Source organism: Nesoenas mayeri (genome assembly GCF_963082525.1).
Source record: "Nesoenas mayeri genome assembly, chromosome: 6".
Taxonomy (NCBI): Eukaryota; Metazoa; Chordata; class Aves; order Columbiformes; family Columbidae; genus Nesoenas; species Nesoenas mayeri.
Window position 1 is genome coordinate 12888306 of NC_137545.1, and position 16967 is coordinate 12905272.

Below are 16967 nucleotides of genomic sequence, written 5' to 3' on the forward strand. Positions count from 1 at the left end.
TGACTTTAGATGAGAAATGAGCCTCTAAGAAATAGTTATTCTGTTGTCTTGTGTGTATCTGTGAAGAAAGAGAATTTGCAGAGGATACGGTGGTCTTCACAATATAGCCAATATTTCTCTGTTTTTAATCTGTTTTCTCTATTTCAATGCTCTCTGTTTCAAACTTGTATCTATGTATTTTGATTAATGTCTGATCTATTTCTTCTATTTCACTTCCCTAGAGTTATTCACGTTCAGTAGTATTTTGATGATTCTTGCAGCAGTAATGAGTTCTAGTGAATGGTGGTGACAGTGATCTGAAGTGTTTAGGTAAAATATTCCATAATATAGTGAAGTCCATTCAGAATGAATACCCTGCCATTAAAGTCTGCTGTAAAGATGTATCAACATTGGAATTCAGATATAGTCTGAGTTGTATCTAATTGTATCTAATCTCAGGAGTGACACCAGAACAGACATATTGTTCTGAGCATTGTGGATATAGGAACATCTGGATTGCTTGCCTTATCGCAGGGGTGTCAAACTAGTTTTCATCAGGGGCCACATCAGCCTTGCGATTGCCTTCAAGGGGCCAAATGTGATTTTAGGACTGTATAAATGTAACTACATTTATAAATTTGTAAGTGTATAAATGTAACTCCTACATTTATACAGTTCTAAAATTATATTTGGCCCCTCGAAGGCAATCACGAAGCTGATGTGGCCCCCGCTGCTCCTCCACCTTCCAGCTCTGGAGCTGAGGCTGAATTCTTCTGCCTTCTGGCTGGAAACCTGACATAGTTGTAATGCAGCCAGCTATCTTATTTGCATATTAAAAAGCCTCATCACTGGTGATGATCAGTTCTAAGCAGAACTGATAAAACCTGTGGAGGTTAGGGAATGCCTGTACCCTTTTATGAGTCATTACTTCAACAAGAAACAGACTTAGTTGTTACTCTGTTTTGTTCTCCTATTAGGTTTTCTTTTAACCTTTGCCAGTTCTTCCAGAATAGTGCTTCTGCAACAACAAGGTAATAAGATGTTTTAGAAAAGCAACCAACATCAATACTGTCTTTTTGAGCTAACAAAAGTTTTACTGGTGACTTCAGAGGAATCAGAACAAGATCAGTGCTGAGTACTTTTGGAATCACGTTCTGAAAGTAATAAAGGCAAAGATTAGCTCCCACAGCAAGATGAAAGACTATATGTACCTGACTCCAGTTTTCTTAAAACATTTTCTCTTTCCTTTTGAGTTGTTTTGGAACATAGGGAAGGAACAATTTGTGCTTTGCCATTTGTGCTTGATAAACCTGATAAACAGTGTTATTTCAATGACGGTTGAGAGCTGTGTACCAAGGCAGCTTCATTAAGAGAGCCACCCAAATTTTGCTTTATTTTGCCTTGAGATGGAGCAGAGTGCAGTTGAACTGTATTTAATTTAATAAACATAAGACTTCTCCAAGAAACAGGATTGCATCTCAATACTACTCATAAGTCCTGTGGAATTTGGTTAAATTAGCTAATCCAAACCACTTCTATCTTCACAACTTACACAGGTGAAAACTTAAACCCCATTATACAGAAAGCCAACAGATACCTAAAATGCTTTAACAAAGGTATTAAGACTTTGGGAAACAAAGAATTCAGGTACAGAAATCACCATTTAAAATAGCCTAAAATTAAATAGCTTTCCATGTGTGCATGCATGCATGTATGTAAATATATACGTATATAAAGACTTCAAATGAAATCACTCAAATGTGGAACCTTATTACTACCTGTCAAGAGGTAGGAGAAAGAGTTTTCTTACAAAAGAATTACGACAATTTATTTGTTCTGGTGCAGAAAGGACTTGGAGAAATGAACATTGAATTATAACCTTAGAGTGGAAATCGGTATAAATTATCATTAAATAAGGTATATGCTTCTCAAATTTGGCTCACATGTCACTTTTTGTAATCTGCTAGGCAGTGTGGATGCTTGCTGGGCCCAGCCTTGCTATTTTTTCCACTGCTGCAACCAGTGCTCAATGCATTACAAAGTCTTTGGTACTTTTCTGCATAGATTGTGAGTCACATTTTTTTGGATCCAACATGCATATGTTTGGGTTTTTTTTGTTTATTTTATGTGACTGTGTTAAATTGCGGGAAGTCTCAGGTGCCTCCTATCAAATGCAAATCTTAGGGCTAAGTCCACTGGAATGGAGTAAGTACCCTTTGCTTGGAATTACTGACGATATCCTAAGTCCAAGAAACGTAAAGAAACTAACACTTTTCGAGTTAGAGTATCTTGAAAAGAATGAGTGGGGTTTACTGCTTCTCTAAAAACCTTTACAAGAGAGGAAGAAGGTCTGTCAGAGAAGCTGTATCAATCTGTGAATGTAAACCAACCAGATCTTCTGTGTCATGCTCAACAAAGTCCATAGCAGTAGTAATTTAGGAAAGTCTGTGTAAATGTGTGATCATGCAACACCTGGGTTGATGCATTTGCCTATGTGCTGTGCTAGCCGTGACTGGCAGGACTGGAGGGTAGGATATGCCCCAGGAATTGTTAGGGCTGTTTCACTGTGACCACATCAGTAGTGCTCCCCGGAAAATAATACTTTGGGGACAAAAGGCTGTGACCTGCCATGAGTGTCAGAATCAGACACTTCATAATTCCAGCAGGGCCTAAAGACTGAAACACAGTTTGGTGTTTTGGCATCGCCAGCATTGTTTCCAGCCGCACATGAAATCTCCCCCAAGGTGTCTCCATGTCCAAAAGAACAAGTGCCAAGCTCCAGAGAAGAGCCCAACATACGTGTGCCGGGTTTTTTCCAGAGCAGACTCCAGCAGGTTGATACAAATGCCCTGTCATACCGGGGGCACTCGTGCGTCAGCTCCTGTGTGCTCGGGGTTCAGCCGCTCTCCTTGTGCATCTTCCCCAGGAGGGAGCCCATGGTGCAGGCTGCCCCTGCTGCTCTTTCCCAGCCAGACAGAAGAGCTCGTAATGGTCCCACTTCAGGGATAATTTCACTTGCAACCCTCCCTGCTGCTCCTAGGCAATCAGCAGAGGGGGAAGACAAAAGGGTGGAGTGAAATGAAGATGCTTTGGGATAAAATCAGTCCCCTGCATCTGTGCTTGTTTCGTACCTTGGATCTACCAGCTCTGACAATCGCCTTAATTTACATCAGTGCTAGACAGAAGATAATATGGCCAGTGAACTCTAGGAATGAAGCTTTTCTGATTCCCTTCTTCACAGGCTTGCATTGTCACATTAGTGTTAAGAAGCCAGTTGAAAAGGCCACGGCGTCTTAACCGCTATGATAGAAATACTGCAGACATATGAATCCTAAGTGCTGCTTCTCCTTTTTTCTTTTGCTTTAGCTTGAAAAGCATTCTAGCCATTGCTTCATGTTCTGATCAAATGCATGCAGAAAAGCTTGTGTTAGAAGCCTTTAATTACACAGCCTTACTGTTAAGAATACAGCCCGTAGCTGCCGGTACAGTGCTTGTCATGTACTGCTGAAATGTAATAAATGTGGTACCAGGGACCACACACACCTCAGCTCTCTGAGGACAGAAACCTCTATACCTGGCATTTTGAACCATATGCCGAAATAATACTAGTATTTACTGTTTGCAGATCCTTCCCATACTGCCATCTTGTAGCTGAAGCTTCTAAAATTAATTTTAATTTGAAAGCAGCCTTCTCTTCCATTTACCTGAAACACTGCCCAGTGTCGGGCTTTTAAACTGGGCACCTTGCAGTGGGAATCTCGAAGTGCTTAACTGTCTAAGGAACAAAATTTCTCTTTAGGTATATGCTACTGAATTTGTATCTGTAATGCTGAAAATCTGTTTTATCTACTTCCAGAAATAAGCCATGAATTCAATCATTAGCCGAGCATGCTAAAGCCACACTTTGCAATAATATATTCCCCTGTTACCACATGCACTTTTTGGATTTAGTCCCTTAACTGAAGATCTTCAAGATCTGAAGAGCTTCAGAGCTCGAAACCCAAGGTGCAGTTCTTAGTGATGGTGCAAGAAATAAGCAGGAAATAAGGATTAGACTTGTTGCCTAAAATGCCTCTAAATTGGTAGACAACTCCTCTCTGATCAGCCTCAGGGAAAGTCCAGTGAAAAGCCTTTTGCTTTGGTTTGTGCCCCTGTGTTCTCCTTGATTTTGTTTTTAGCAGGAACTGGACTAGCCCCACATTATGCCAGGTGAGCTCTTTTTCAGGATTTGACAAGGACCGTGGTATTAAATCAGAATTTTAGGTGGAACTTTACTTGAAGATTTTGTTTCATAGAAAAGCCTGAAGGGTTTGAATTATTGCATTGAGGTCACTTGCATAGCTAATAGCATAGCTCAAATAAATCAATAATGCATTTTGAAATACTAAAAAAAAAAAAAAAAAATCTACTTTCCATTTTCAAGTTTAACAAAATGCTGCTTTTCAAGAAATTATTCAAGAAAAATGCAGGGCTGCATGTTGGCACATGCCCAGAGCTGTGAGTACTGACCTCTGTGAAAATTAAACCCATTTTAAAGTATTGTCTTGAACTGGAATTTCTGCTCAGACTCTGGAGGGCAGAGAGATCTGTGGAAAAATGTCCCTTGGCTTGCAGTGGCTTTTTGACTGTGCCCCTGTTAGCTGTGAAAAAGCTGGAATTTTTGGCAAGATATTTTTCGAGCCAAACAACTTCAGTTACTTGCTATTCATAATATAGTACTTCTCTGTCACTGCTTTGTGTCTAATTGCACCTTGTAACGTAAACACACCCAGTTTCTGAGCTGTGCAGAAGTACTTCTGCATTGTTACATGATGCATAGGAAGAAAAAAAGGCTTTTGGTCTTTAGCTGTGTACCTGTGATTCAATAAATCCTATGATGTATTCGAGGGAAACACTGCTTTAAAATGTCTTCTCTGTTTTTTACCTATTGATTCATAGAATTTTTCAAGGGCAAAAGAAGCCTTGAATCATCATTAGCTCTGATTTCTTCCATGCGGAGGCCCTGAGGTATCATCTTCTTGCCTGGCACTGAGCTCGGTAACTTTCCTCACCGCAGCATATCATCCAACCCAGCTTTGCGTTTCAGAAGCAGCCCCAGCCCTGGCATGGCCAGAGCTCCTGCCACCATGGGACAGGTGAGCGTGGAGCTCTGGTCCTCTGTGCGCTCTCATGGCACTGTCTGAAGCTTTGCAGAAGTGCAGCCATCCCTCAGGAAGCTGCTTAATTCGCTATTATTATAAGAAATAATACTAGCTGCCTTTATTTTGAATTCAAACACAGTTTTAAATTGCAGATGTTGTTGCATGTTATACCTTTTCCAGCTAGCTCAAAGATCTCTCTCATAGCCGGCATTTTCTCCCTGCAGAAATGGCATTTACCATGTAATCAGCTCACCTCCTGATCTCTTTTTCATAAGCTTAAACAGATAGAGGTTCTCACATGTCTCACAGTGAGGATTTTCTTTCCAGCCCTAGAATATCTGTAAAATATCTGTGTTTTTCAATGTGCTTTTAGAAGGTGGAAACCAAAGTGTGCATAGCATTTTATTAATGATTTAACCAATATCCTGGAGAAGTATAAATGGTATCCTTTGTATTTCAGCTTCACATGAAGAACCTGTCATTCAGGCAGTTCTGACATCTGTGTTTTAGAGACTCCCTGTTTTCCAGAAAATGTAGCCTGCATGCTTTATTCCGAAAGATGCAATCTTATGTTTAACTGTATAAAAGACATTTGGTGTGGATGACTCCAACTTACCCACCAGCCTGCCTCACTTTCTAATACTGGTTGCTCTTCACTATAATTTGCTGGTATTTCAGTTTTCCTGTCATCCATATGTTTTATTGCCTGGGATTTTTAAATAATTTTTAAATCTTTGGCTGTAATATTAAAAAGCATCAGTCCTCTGATGATCCCTAGGGAACCACACCCCAATGGCATTACAATTGCTCATTTACAGCTATGTTTGGAGAGCCTGCAATTAGCTGGATCTTAATGCATTTTTCATGTGTTTTATTAATATTGAAACATAGAGACAAATCTAATTAAATGTTTACCATTTAGCCAGTGCTTTGCATTTTAATTAAAGGAACAGAAAATGGACTAGCCAGCTGCACAGTTGCTTAGGCAGTCAGGTCTGTTCTCCTGGTGCAGACAGTCCAGGCTGTGATGTTCCTTACCTGGGTGCAAGTGGGTTTGGAAGCATTATAGCTCAGTTTGACGTGCTCATCTCCATATAGTATGTATTTGGTTGACATGAGTCAGTGCTGGCTCCATTTTTTTGTCTTCATTGTCTCTGTTACACTGTCTTTGTGAGTTGCTTTCTCTAGATTAATCTGCTAGCCCATTGTCCCTGATAATTGAGAGTTTGCCGAACCATGTTCTTCTGCAAGTTTTCCACGTGCTAGCAAAAGGAGTAATACAATTTCTAAAAAGATACTTCTTTAACATATTTCAAAGATGGGAACAATTTGGTAGAAATGTCTCTGTCAGCCTTGTGGATACATGTACATCCCTTTCAGCATACATAGTATATTCTTGTAGTGTGTTTCACAAAAAGCACAAGTTGATGTTTGCATGGGATTTTGTGTAAGTGATAAGCTCTGTTCTCCACTGAGTGTTAACAATCTGTGTTTGGAGCTGCTGGCAAGGGACGTAGGTGAATTTGTGTACAGCCATTTGTAGCAGCCACAGAACGAGGTCTGATGGGTAGCCAGCCCATTGATTTAATGTTCAGTAGTGGCCTTGTAATTCTTCACAGAGCACAGTAACTCATGTTTTGTACCAGTAGTCACAATATTAGAAAAGGATCATTTTTACACGTAGCGACTTATCTGGAAACGTATACTCAGGTCAAACCATTGGGTATTTAATTCCGAAGTCACTACGTGATAGTTATGAAGAACAGGCATTCCCCAGATCCTTGCAATCTCTCCCAAAAGTCCCAACCATCCACCAGCTCTCAGTTACGCTGTGGTTAGTTTGTAAAAATGCTACACATCTGCACATGGGCATTTCCAGCTGGACCATCCAACGCAGACTCCTGTGCAGGGCCAGTCCTGCTCCCACCAGGAGCCATCCAGGTGAAGTGGGGAGCCTTGGATCAGAGTGGGGGGAGGATGGAATCCTTTCCCACAGTAAAACTGGCATTGGTTAGGAAAAAATGAAGAGAGCTGCATGCAGCGTAGATGTAAGTACATGGAAAGCTTTCCTTTAGACAGGTGGATGCTCCTGTAACAGGAGACAATGATGTGCAGACACTGAATACATGTGAATCAAACCCCAACCCTCAGCACCAAGACACAGGTGAGCTGACTGCATTCTGTCCCATTGCTCCAAGATACTTTGTGCTTTTTCAAAGCACAAGGATTGTGCTGTACAGAACACTAGAGTAACAGCGGTATATTCATGCTGGAGAAAAGAGGGAAGTGACTAATTCACGCTTAAAGCCAACTTGCAGAATAGCTAGTGTATCATTTCTGTTGTACATCTAAATTGGAAACTACCTATGGAGAAAATGGCATTCCAGAAAGTACGCGCTGAAGACATTTTTTATTGCAGAGTTTGTTAAATTATAACCTTTCATTGACGTTATTACTTGAAGTTCAATTAACATTTTAAATGTATGTTTGGAGACTAGTGAACGGGCCCCGCGCAGACAGGTGGTCTCGGTACAGAATACATTCCTTGCTGCCGGTGTTACCGTGGCAAAGCCAGGAGGAGAAGCTGTTCTTTCCAATAAAAAGCCACAAATAACTAAACCATTTTGTGAAAGCTCCTTACGTGTGGAACACACTTCAAGGGCTTACAGCATTGCATTTTAGCACCAGTTTCACAGATATCTCAGTTGGAAAGAAAATTTGTATCAGAGCTGAATACAGGCAACCAGAAAGTCCCACAAATGCCTTTTGTTCAGGATACGGGAAGCTTGCTTTTCCTACCATTAAGGAATCTCCAGTCAGGACAGAATTTATTTATTTACCTGGAACTGAATGACAAATACAGCAACTGATTTTAAAGAATAGTTTTTGCCAAGCATATGTAACTGAAAATGGAGGAACATGAGAAATCCAGTGATATAATGAATTTGTTTTGCATTAGTATGGCAAGCTGGACTGCTTGAAGTTTCCTGTAATGTTTTTCCTCAGCCCAGAACGGTGTGTTTTGAATAAAGGGAATCAGTTTCATTTCCTAATAAGTACCGTCAGCCAGCATTTTCAGAAGGGATTTGTCAATTGGTGAATGCCCTTGAAACAGATTTGAAAGGCAGGCAGACGTGGCATTTAATGGAAATACGATGCTTCTAACAGTGGAGTTCACTGAATAAAAAGTAAGTAACAAACACAAGTATACCTACCTAATACGAATAAATAATGCTATGAGGCACAGAACTCCTTAGGCTTGCCGTAGCCTAATCCAGGGATCTAGCAAGGGAATTGCTACAAATCCAGAGATCTTCAGGAGTCGTGCACACGGAAAGGAGGGCATGGAGAAAATCAGCATTAACAGCTTCTGAAGAACCTCTGACACAGGCATCTCTTTGCAGTGAAAAATATATTTTTCAAAAGATAAACAAAAACCACCCAACCCCAAAACCAACTCCGTCCTGCCAAAGTGCTGACCTTGTTTTGCTGAGTCTCTCCAGCCCTTCTCATAGCAGTTACAGGGTGAAAGTCACCCAGCAAATGGGTGGCACTAGTTCTGGAGCTACAGAATTTAGGTAGTGTTCCACATAGTAGAGTGTGGAAACTGTTGGTAAATGCTTATCTTTTAATGGCAGCCTGTGTATGTATAATGTATTACTGTATACCACCTGTTTATAAGCAGATTGGTGTTTAAGCAGTATATTGCATAAGGGAGAGATTTTCAGTTTAAATGAAAGTGTCCCTTTCTGTTCTAAGCAACTCGCTTTCTCACCAACACCAGTGTTTCTTCAAAGTAGGAAATAAACCCCAAATACTCCGAATATTTAAAATAGTCTAATTGAATGGCAATTGGCAGATTTGTAGTGAGTGGGTGGGTGGGTGGAATTGGTCTTTCACAGCAAGCTCCAGCTGCTCTAGCTAGCTGCCTTTGAAGAGCTGCTTAAAGAAAGAGGAAGAAAAGAGGGACTATAAAATCAGTCGCTTAATTGCATCTAGTGGTTCTTGAAGCTGCTGTGTGCCTCCCACCCTCCTGAAGGTGTCTGCTGTTCAATGTGCAAGATGCGCGTCCAGCCACCAGCTCGTGGTGGGCTGGGTTGGTGCTGCTGCGCAGGGCAGGAGGGTCGGGGCATCGCTCGGTGGCCACAGTGGGTGTTAGTGGAGACTGGCCAGTCCTGACAGACTGTTCTGTTGCTTGCATAAAACACAAACCCACCCCAAGCCTTTATTGCTATCGTAAATGCTTTTTTTTAAAAAAAAAAGGATTTTGTTACACATGCCTGTCTTTGGTGGAAATTCTTAGAACTGTCACTAAGGTTCCTGTCCTGCTTTTGTGGTCAGCCTGGCTAAAGAGCTCTGGCCACTGCTCTGCTCAAACCCTGGGCTGTTTCAGGGGCTTCTCTCTGATCACTTCGCACCTCCTGCAGGGAAGAGGACAGTGCTGGGACTTGAAGTGAAGCTGCGTGACTAGAAGGGAATTTTCTGTCTGCTAAGCCATGGACAAAGGTGTAGCAAGTGGGAAAGCAAAAAGGAAGAGTGTATTTTATGCTCCTGTGGTCCCGCACGCTTTTTGTCCCTGTGTGTAGGATCTCCACGTTCATACCTCCTTGGACTAGTACTGAAAGGAGCTTTCACATCTCAAAATCTGCTTTCTGGTCCTCTTGTAGGAACTTGTAATTTACTTTCAATACCTCATAAAGCCATAATCAGTGAAGTGTTCTGGCCTAGGGGAAATGTTGGGAATATTTGCAGACTGAGATACTTAATCCAGGGTTTTCAAGTGGTTTTATACAAATTGCTACATATGAAAACAACCTTATACCTAATTTATCGTATTACACCTCAATGATAGTCACAGAATGTCCACAGCATCACCTCTGTGAATATCTCTGATAGCTGAAGATTATGAAAGAAACTGCAGTCTGAAATTTGTTTAAATGATTATTTTCATTTAATATTTGTGGACAGCGAACACTGAATCTAGATATCAGAGTATATGTCCAAGCATTGTTTTCCAACAGAGAAAGGGCATCTGTTGTCCAAATGTTGTTTTGTAATAATCAATTTTGTTTCAAATAGCCAGAGATACATTTTGAATAAGCAATTACATTTGCATAAGCATATTATGATACTTATCCAAAGTTTGTCTAAAACTGGACTCCAGATTTCACGGGAATGGGGAGTTCCTTTGTAGTATTTCTGCTTAATTGAATCAAAAGTTGTTAAAACATTAGCACACCTAATGCCACCCAGCTGACCTCTAGGAATATTACATGGCATCAAGGAAAAGTAAAAAGAATTTTTAAAGCCACTTCAATTTCAACTTCTGATTTACTTTCTTTGAGGTTATTACTTTGTTTAAAAAAACAAAAACTGTAGGCTCCTCTGTTCAAACTTTATTACTGCTCTGGCAGCATTACAGGAACTTTATTACAGGACGTTACTTTGACTTACGTTAACATTGACTGACTTGATCTGTTTGAGGGGTGGAGGAGTTGGTGTTAAACAAGCACAAGAACAGCCGCAGCTTTGGCACTTTTCGGTGTGTCTTTGAGTTTGCTAAGAACCTCCTTTGAAAATCTCCTCTAACGGAGCTGAGATTTCTTGCCCAGTGTTACACATTTTGATTAAAAAACAAAACAAACAAACAAAACAAAACAAAAACCAAAACCACAACTCTGTATCCGCATCTTTCAGTTCTCAGCCAAGATTGTGCACTGGGCAGTAAGTCTGCTGCTGTACCTGAGGACAGATATCTGGCATAATATTTATTACAGGCACTGATATGGGTGCACATGTAATTGCTGTGTTCAGTAGGAGTCACTGCTGCTTGGCTTGTTTGTGGTTTTTAATTTCATGTGTTGTCACATCATGAACTGAAGCACCAGGGCTGAGAGCTGATGGGCAGCATCCCAGGGCAGGAAGGGCTGTGGGTGTTGCTGTGTTAGGCATTGCAGTGGCTGCTGCTTAGATCAGAAATTCATGTACCTCAGGACACCCCAATGCAGAGGAGAAAGCCTGTTAAAATAGTACCTGCCTGGAGCAAACCAGGGGGAAATGCTGAAATGAATATAAAGGTATAGAAGATATTGGCTTTTTATGGTGTCTGTCTCCTGGGAATCTGCAGTGCTTATCTGCCTGCTGCCTTTCCCTCACAGACCTGTCTTCTGCTCATACTCAAATTTCTTCAATAAGACAGACTTTTTCCCCCTGTTATGAAATACGTTACCAATTTAGGGGGTCCCCAGGATGTGGAGGAGCAAGGTTCAGTTTCCTACCTTGCCTTGCCTTTCCACCTCCTGTGGAAACTGCCCCAGGTTGATCTGAGTTGGGGTCTTTTCTACTCCTTCTGTTGAAATTCTGAGTATTACGTAATCATCAGGTAAGATACAGAAATAGCTGTAGGAGCATGGACTGTACTCCATCTCCAGTGATCATAACCACTGAGCTGTGGGGCAGGAACACAAGAACAGTCGCATGGTGTGTCCAGCTCTCTATGTTGAGGGCCAGTGAGCTCCCTATGTTGTTGGGAGGAATGGCTGCCTGCTCTGTCCTCTCCCCTTCCAGAGAACAGCCTGAAGACTCTTTCTTAGGTTCCTGTCCTGGGAGGCAAGAGTCTTCATCACAGGACACAAAGGAGAAAGTGGGATGTGTCACCCCACATCCTAGGTGAGTGTTAACATCTAAAGATGGTGGAACATTGCCCTCTCCTCTTGCACAGAGAAAAGACAAAACGAGAGCTACTCCTGTATTTTGAAAGCCTCTGGGATTGTTGGGATCTGTGTGCTCTGAGGATGGTCCATGTGAGGGAGGGTATTTCATTTCTACCCCAGCGCTGACAGAGATCAAGCTGCTCTGCTGTTCAGGAACAGAGGTCCTGCTGCAGTGCACAAGGATGGGCAGTTATCTGTGGCTTACTGAAGGGGAATATATTTTTTTTAACAATATTGATTACAAGGAAACATTCCTGAGGGTTTATTGTTCTTGATGAGCCTGCAAGCAGCAGGTATGACTTGACCTGTCCTTTTAGCCTTCCGGCTGTGTCTCCCCATTTGCTCAGGATCCCGGTGTGTGTGTGTGTGTGTTCAGAAAGGCATTTGATGCTGATTGGAACTAATTCACCACCACAGTGGGGGAAATTCACTTACATTGCTCTGTGCTAACAGCTCTAAGCAGTGATAATTAATAGCTCCTAAGTGCTTAATCAGTGTAAAGTTTTAGACTATGTCATATGTGAAGTTTTTTATTTTGTGTGGATGACTAAACCCCCAATTAATGCATCGAGTCATACAGCCTTACCAGAGCTGTCTGTTCCAGGCAGAGAAAAATAGCCAGTGTCTTCATTACCCCCGCAGGTCCCTTTCTGTAGTCATTACTATGGCCTGAAGACATTTTTCTATAGCAGCTGAAGTAACATTACAGTGAGCTTCCTATCAGCTCAGAGCTGTCAGCAATAGATATGAATCCACCAGCCTGAGCCCGTTCGGTGCTGCTGACATGCTCTTCTTGACTTTCCATTTATTCCTTTACCTCTGGTGGCCAATCTTTCTTAAAATCAAAACTGTCTGCCACTAGAGTCACTAGCGATACTCTGTAATTTCGCAGTTCTCAGCAGATCCCTGGTCCCTGTGTGCACACAAGGGTTTTCTCCATCCCACGTTACTCAAGGAAATGCATCTCCCTTTGGTATTCAGTTTTTGTTTTCTTCAGTGCTGGCTCCATTTTATCTCAGTTCCCTGTCCCCACTCTCGCTCGCGCTGGCCCTGTATCTCTCTCCATGCCTGTCTTTCAAGGCATATCTCTTGGATTGTTTCCATTTCCCAGACCTATTTCCCATGCCACCTTCTTTTCAGTTGCCTCTGCCCATGTCCCTCTCCATTTGTGTATGTCTCTCTTCTTATCTGCTGAAGAAGATGAGGGAAAGATAGAGGTATTGAATGGCACAGTTGGAAGTCCCCATTGGATGTGAACGTTAGGCGGAGTTTGTTTTCACTGTTATTGAGCCCCAGCGGTCCCTGTATGCAGGATACACATGCTTGGTAGTAAGGGGCTGGGCACTAGAAATCTTTGTCTTATGGATGATGGTGGCATCCACAAAAGCTGCTGTGGTTTTCCACAGTGTAAGTATTCATCACTGATAAACACTATGTGAGTTTTCACTGTAAAGGAATCCCATTAATATTGGTGCAGGGTACTTCTATGGGGCATGGAGGCTTCAGGGTAGAAGCAACAATACAGGTATGAGGTGGAAAGGTCAGTTAAGTGCTGCCATTTACTGCGACAGAAGTAACAAAATCAGTGCAGGTACAGCTCGTTAAAGGAAAGCCTGAATTTTATGGGACTAATCCCATGTTGGAAAACTATTTGGCGGTACATCCCAAGGTGAACTCATTTAACATCAGTGGAAGCAACACAGTTTGATAGCAATAGAGGAATTGACCCTTGGATTACTATATCCCATAACGTTTCTACGAAGAAGAGAAAATGAGCACTAGATATTTCCATAAGATGCTTTCTTCTTTCACAGAAAGTTTTACTTTCTCTTGCAACATGTGTCTTTCCTGCCGTGAAGAAATGAAATCCTGAAAAGTGTGAATCTCTGTTAGGTAATTAACTTCCAATCAATAGAGGAGATCTGAAGGCCAGCCCAGGGCTGGTAGAAAATACAAAATGATTTTTACTTAACAAAGAAGTGTGAATGAATGAATGAATGTGTGACAATAGAAGTAGTCAGACAAGGACACAGAAAGCATTACAGCCTGATAAAGGCAGAACAATCCATCACAACAATAGTATATTTAATTCTTGTTAATGCTGTGGTGCAGTGTTTGAATTATATTTTGATTTTGTTATCTCTTCGTACATAAAACTGAGGAGTTTTAGCTGCCTGGAAGAGCAATGTGCAAGTGTATTTAAACCTTTTGTCCCATCTGAGCAATGATCAGAAGAGACTGGGACTCTTGCTGCAGGGTGTACCTGGAGCTTCTTGGACCTTTGGACTAGTTTTGTCTAGAAACACCTACATGGCATTTAGTGTTTTTGCAGGAGTGAATATGTTAGGTGAAGGACGAGTTTATAAGTAGTTTCCAGAAGCCAACGAATTATTTATAGATTCTTCAATATTTAATCAATTATTTTAGACTGTTAGATAAGTAAAGAGGTCACTTATAACCATGGCTTGTTACCATCAAAGCCACTTTATTTTGGCTGTGTTTATTCATACTTCAGTATCAGTGTGTTGCAGATATCTAACGTTTATTAATGATTTATTAACCTGGTAGAAACCATCTGTAAATGCAAGCTTTGTGCAAAGTGAGACCATTTCTTTGGTTATTTCTGCTTTCCTTCTCCCACTGAGCGAGGTCTGCTTGAGGCAGCTGGCACAGCTGATGGGGAAGGAGCAGTGTTTCTTCTCTGTACTACACGGAGCTTAGAGCTAAGAGGAGGACTTCATTTTTCTTGTCTTGTCAGTCACTTAATCCTTTGTGGTTTTACTGTTCCTGAAATAATAAAGTCAGTCTGGAGCCAAAGGAAAGCCCTTCTCAATTTTCAGGAAAGCACAAGGATGAAGTAACCTTGGTCTTTCCCAAGCTAGTGAGCAAATGTTTTCTGCTGGTGACTTTCCCTGGCTGGGAGAGCAGAAGCATCTCCTGCAAATAAAACTCCACCCTGGAAGTTACAGCAGCGATATTCTGCACCAGAGTCCATACAGCGATATTCTGCACCAGAGTCCATAATGAAGATCTGTTTGGCTAAAAGAAGATGTGCCCAGGAGATGAGCCATTGGTTTTCTGCATGGAATTTGACAAAGCAAAATTAATTCTCATGTTCCCGTGGGAATCTGTCCTTTCTAAACTCAGGTTATCTAAGTCTCCTTTTAACTCCTTCCCTTCTCCTCTGCAATCAAATGAATAAAATGACATCGCGTATGCAAAACAATGCTACTGCTCCAGAGCAGAAGCGTACTCTAGTGTCACATGTGTAATAAGACAGGAGACTTTTCCATGTTCTTCCTCTCTGTATCTTACTTAATAAAAAAAAACAACAAACCACACTTTTTGCTTATTTGCCTTCACTAATGTGCAAGAATTAAGTGAATGGGCAAGTTAGAGGCCTGCAGAATGTTGTTGGGTTTTTTTTGAGGGGGGAGAGATGGGCAACTCCCAGCTAATTCTTGCATCACTGTTTGATAGTAATAAGACTATATCTGAGTAGTTGTTAGAGATGGGCTGTTTCTACATGGCTGGGCATTCCTAGGTCCTACTGACTGCCACCAGGACTTTAGCACGCTCAGCACCTTTTGACATGGAGAACCAGTGGAGGATATCACAGGCAGGAGTTCCAAGCCTTTACTCTGCTGCATCAAAACAAAAGGAAGAACACTTCTGCAATTTCATAGTTTGCCCTTTCTTCATTAGTTTTTTCCTTCAGCTCTTAGCACTGTATTTTGGAGAGTCTTAGAATATTTTAGAGAAACAAGGGATAACAGGATTAATTTATTTTATGCCAAGAATTGTTTGATTTTTTTTCTGAAATCTGTTGTCTCACTACAATCTAAAAATCATAAAAAACATATACAGAAAGATCTGTGAATAGTAGTGTATTTATTTCAAGGACCTCATCAGTCTCAGGGCCAATAGATTTAAGCCTAACATATAGATCTAATCATGAGACATTTCCCTCACGTGAATACTGCTTATGCTTCTGGCTACTTATGCTGACTTCCATGGGACTATTTTTGCAATAGATTTACAAAGCTGATCTTTAATGGGTAGCAATCTGTCCTTATTACAGTGGCGAAAACCAGGTGAAATACTGAGTTAAGTGAGGGCAGAATCTGGACCAGTTCATACTGAGAGCAAAGAAAGTTATTTTTCTTTTTAAACAAACCAATACAGACACACTATTTGGAGGGAATTTGGGTTTTTGTTTTTAATTCTTGGTATATTTGACCTTCAAAAGCACATGGAACAATGAAGTTCAGAGGTGTGCTGCCCACAAACTCAGCTCCTTGTGTCTGTACAGCTGAGAAAAGTGAAAACAATGAAGCAGATACGTTGAGTTCCCAATGAGAAAAAAGAAAACTGGTAGGGTTTTTTTTGCTATATTGTTAAATCTCTCTATTTAAATGCAAATGATCATCTGACACTGCCAAACAAAGTCAGGTACCAGGAAGCAGACATGCAAGTTAACAAAAAAAAAAAAGTTTTAAATGATTTTTGAAGATTCTGGGTTGTTTTTATTTCCAGGAGGAGTGGAGTTGGCTGAATAAATTTTTGGTTGTGTACCAAGGGTCAGCTCAGCACTCAGGAGTTTCAAATATGAAGATTTTTATTTGAAGTGTACCTTTTGCAGAAGTGTGGGTGGCCTCTCTAGTTAGAGATCACTTGGAGGGGTGTTTGAAGCTGCTTCTGTGCTGTCTCACAGCACGTACTGCAGTGGAAAGCCCCTTGCCTTTCGAAGCTGGTAGAATTCAGGGACAGAAAGAGGAAGAAACAGCCAAGCCGGTGCCTTGTTCTGCCTCAGGAATATGTGGTGACAAGTGATCTGTACAGTGCTTTATACTGCATCTAGCTGCAAGACTTCTGGCTTTCTCCCTAAACCTGAGACCCCTTAAGCTAGGCAGCCATGAGATTTGATCACCAAGGAAGGATCCTGCAAGAGGAGGCTCTGTTGCCCATGGGTTGTCATTGCACCTTGTCTCCTTCCCACTTCTTCTATTGGTCAGGGATAGCCAGTTTATAAAATGCACTTCCTTGGTATAATTTTTATTCAATTAGGTAAGTACCAAATCCAACAACTGAGTCTCCTTTGTTAAAACTCTTCCTTTAATTTGCTGTTTACCCC

The 16967-nt window shown here is 41.3% G+C and overlaps 1 protein-coding gene across 1 annotated transcript in view; it reads left to right on the plus strand.

Moving 5' to 3' along the window:
* ERBB4 (erb-b2 receptor tyrosine kinase 4) overlaps window positions 1-16967 on the plus strand; it is a gene marked incomplete at both ends in the record, with an annotated part of 612462 nt that overhangs the window by 415143 nt on the left and 180352 nt on the right. The gene's annotated exons all lie outside the window — the stretch shown is intronic.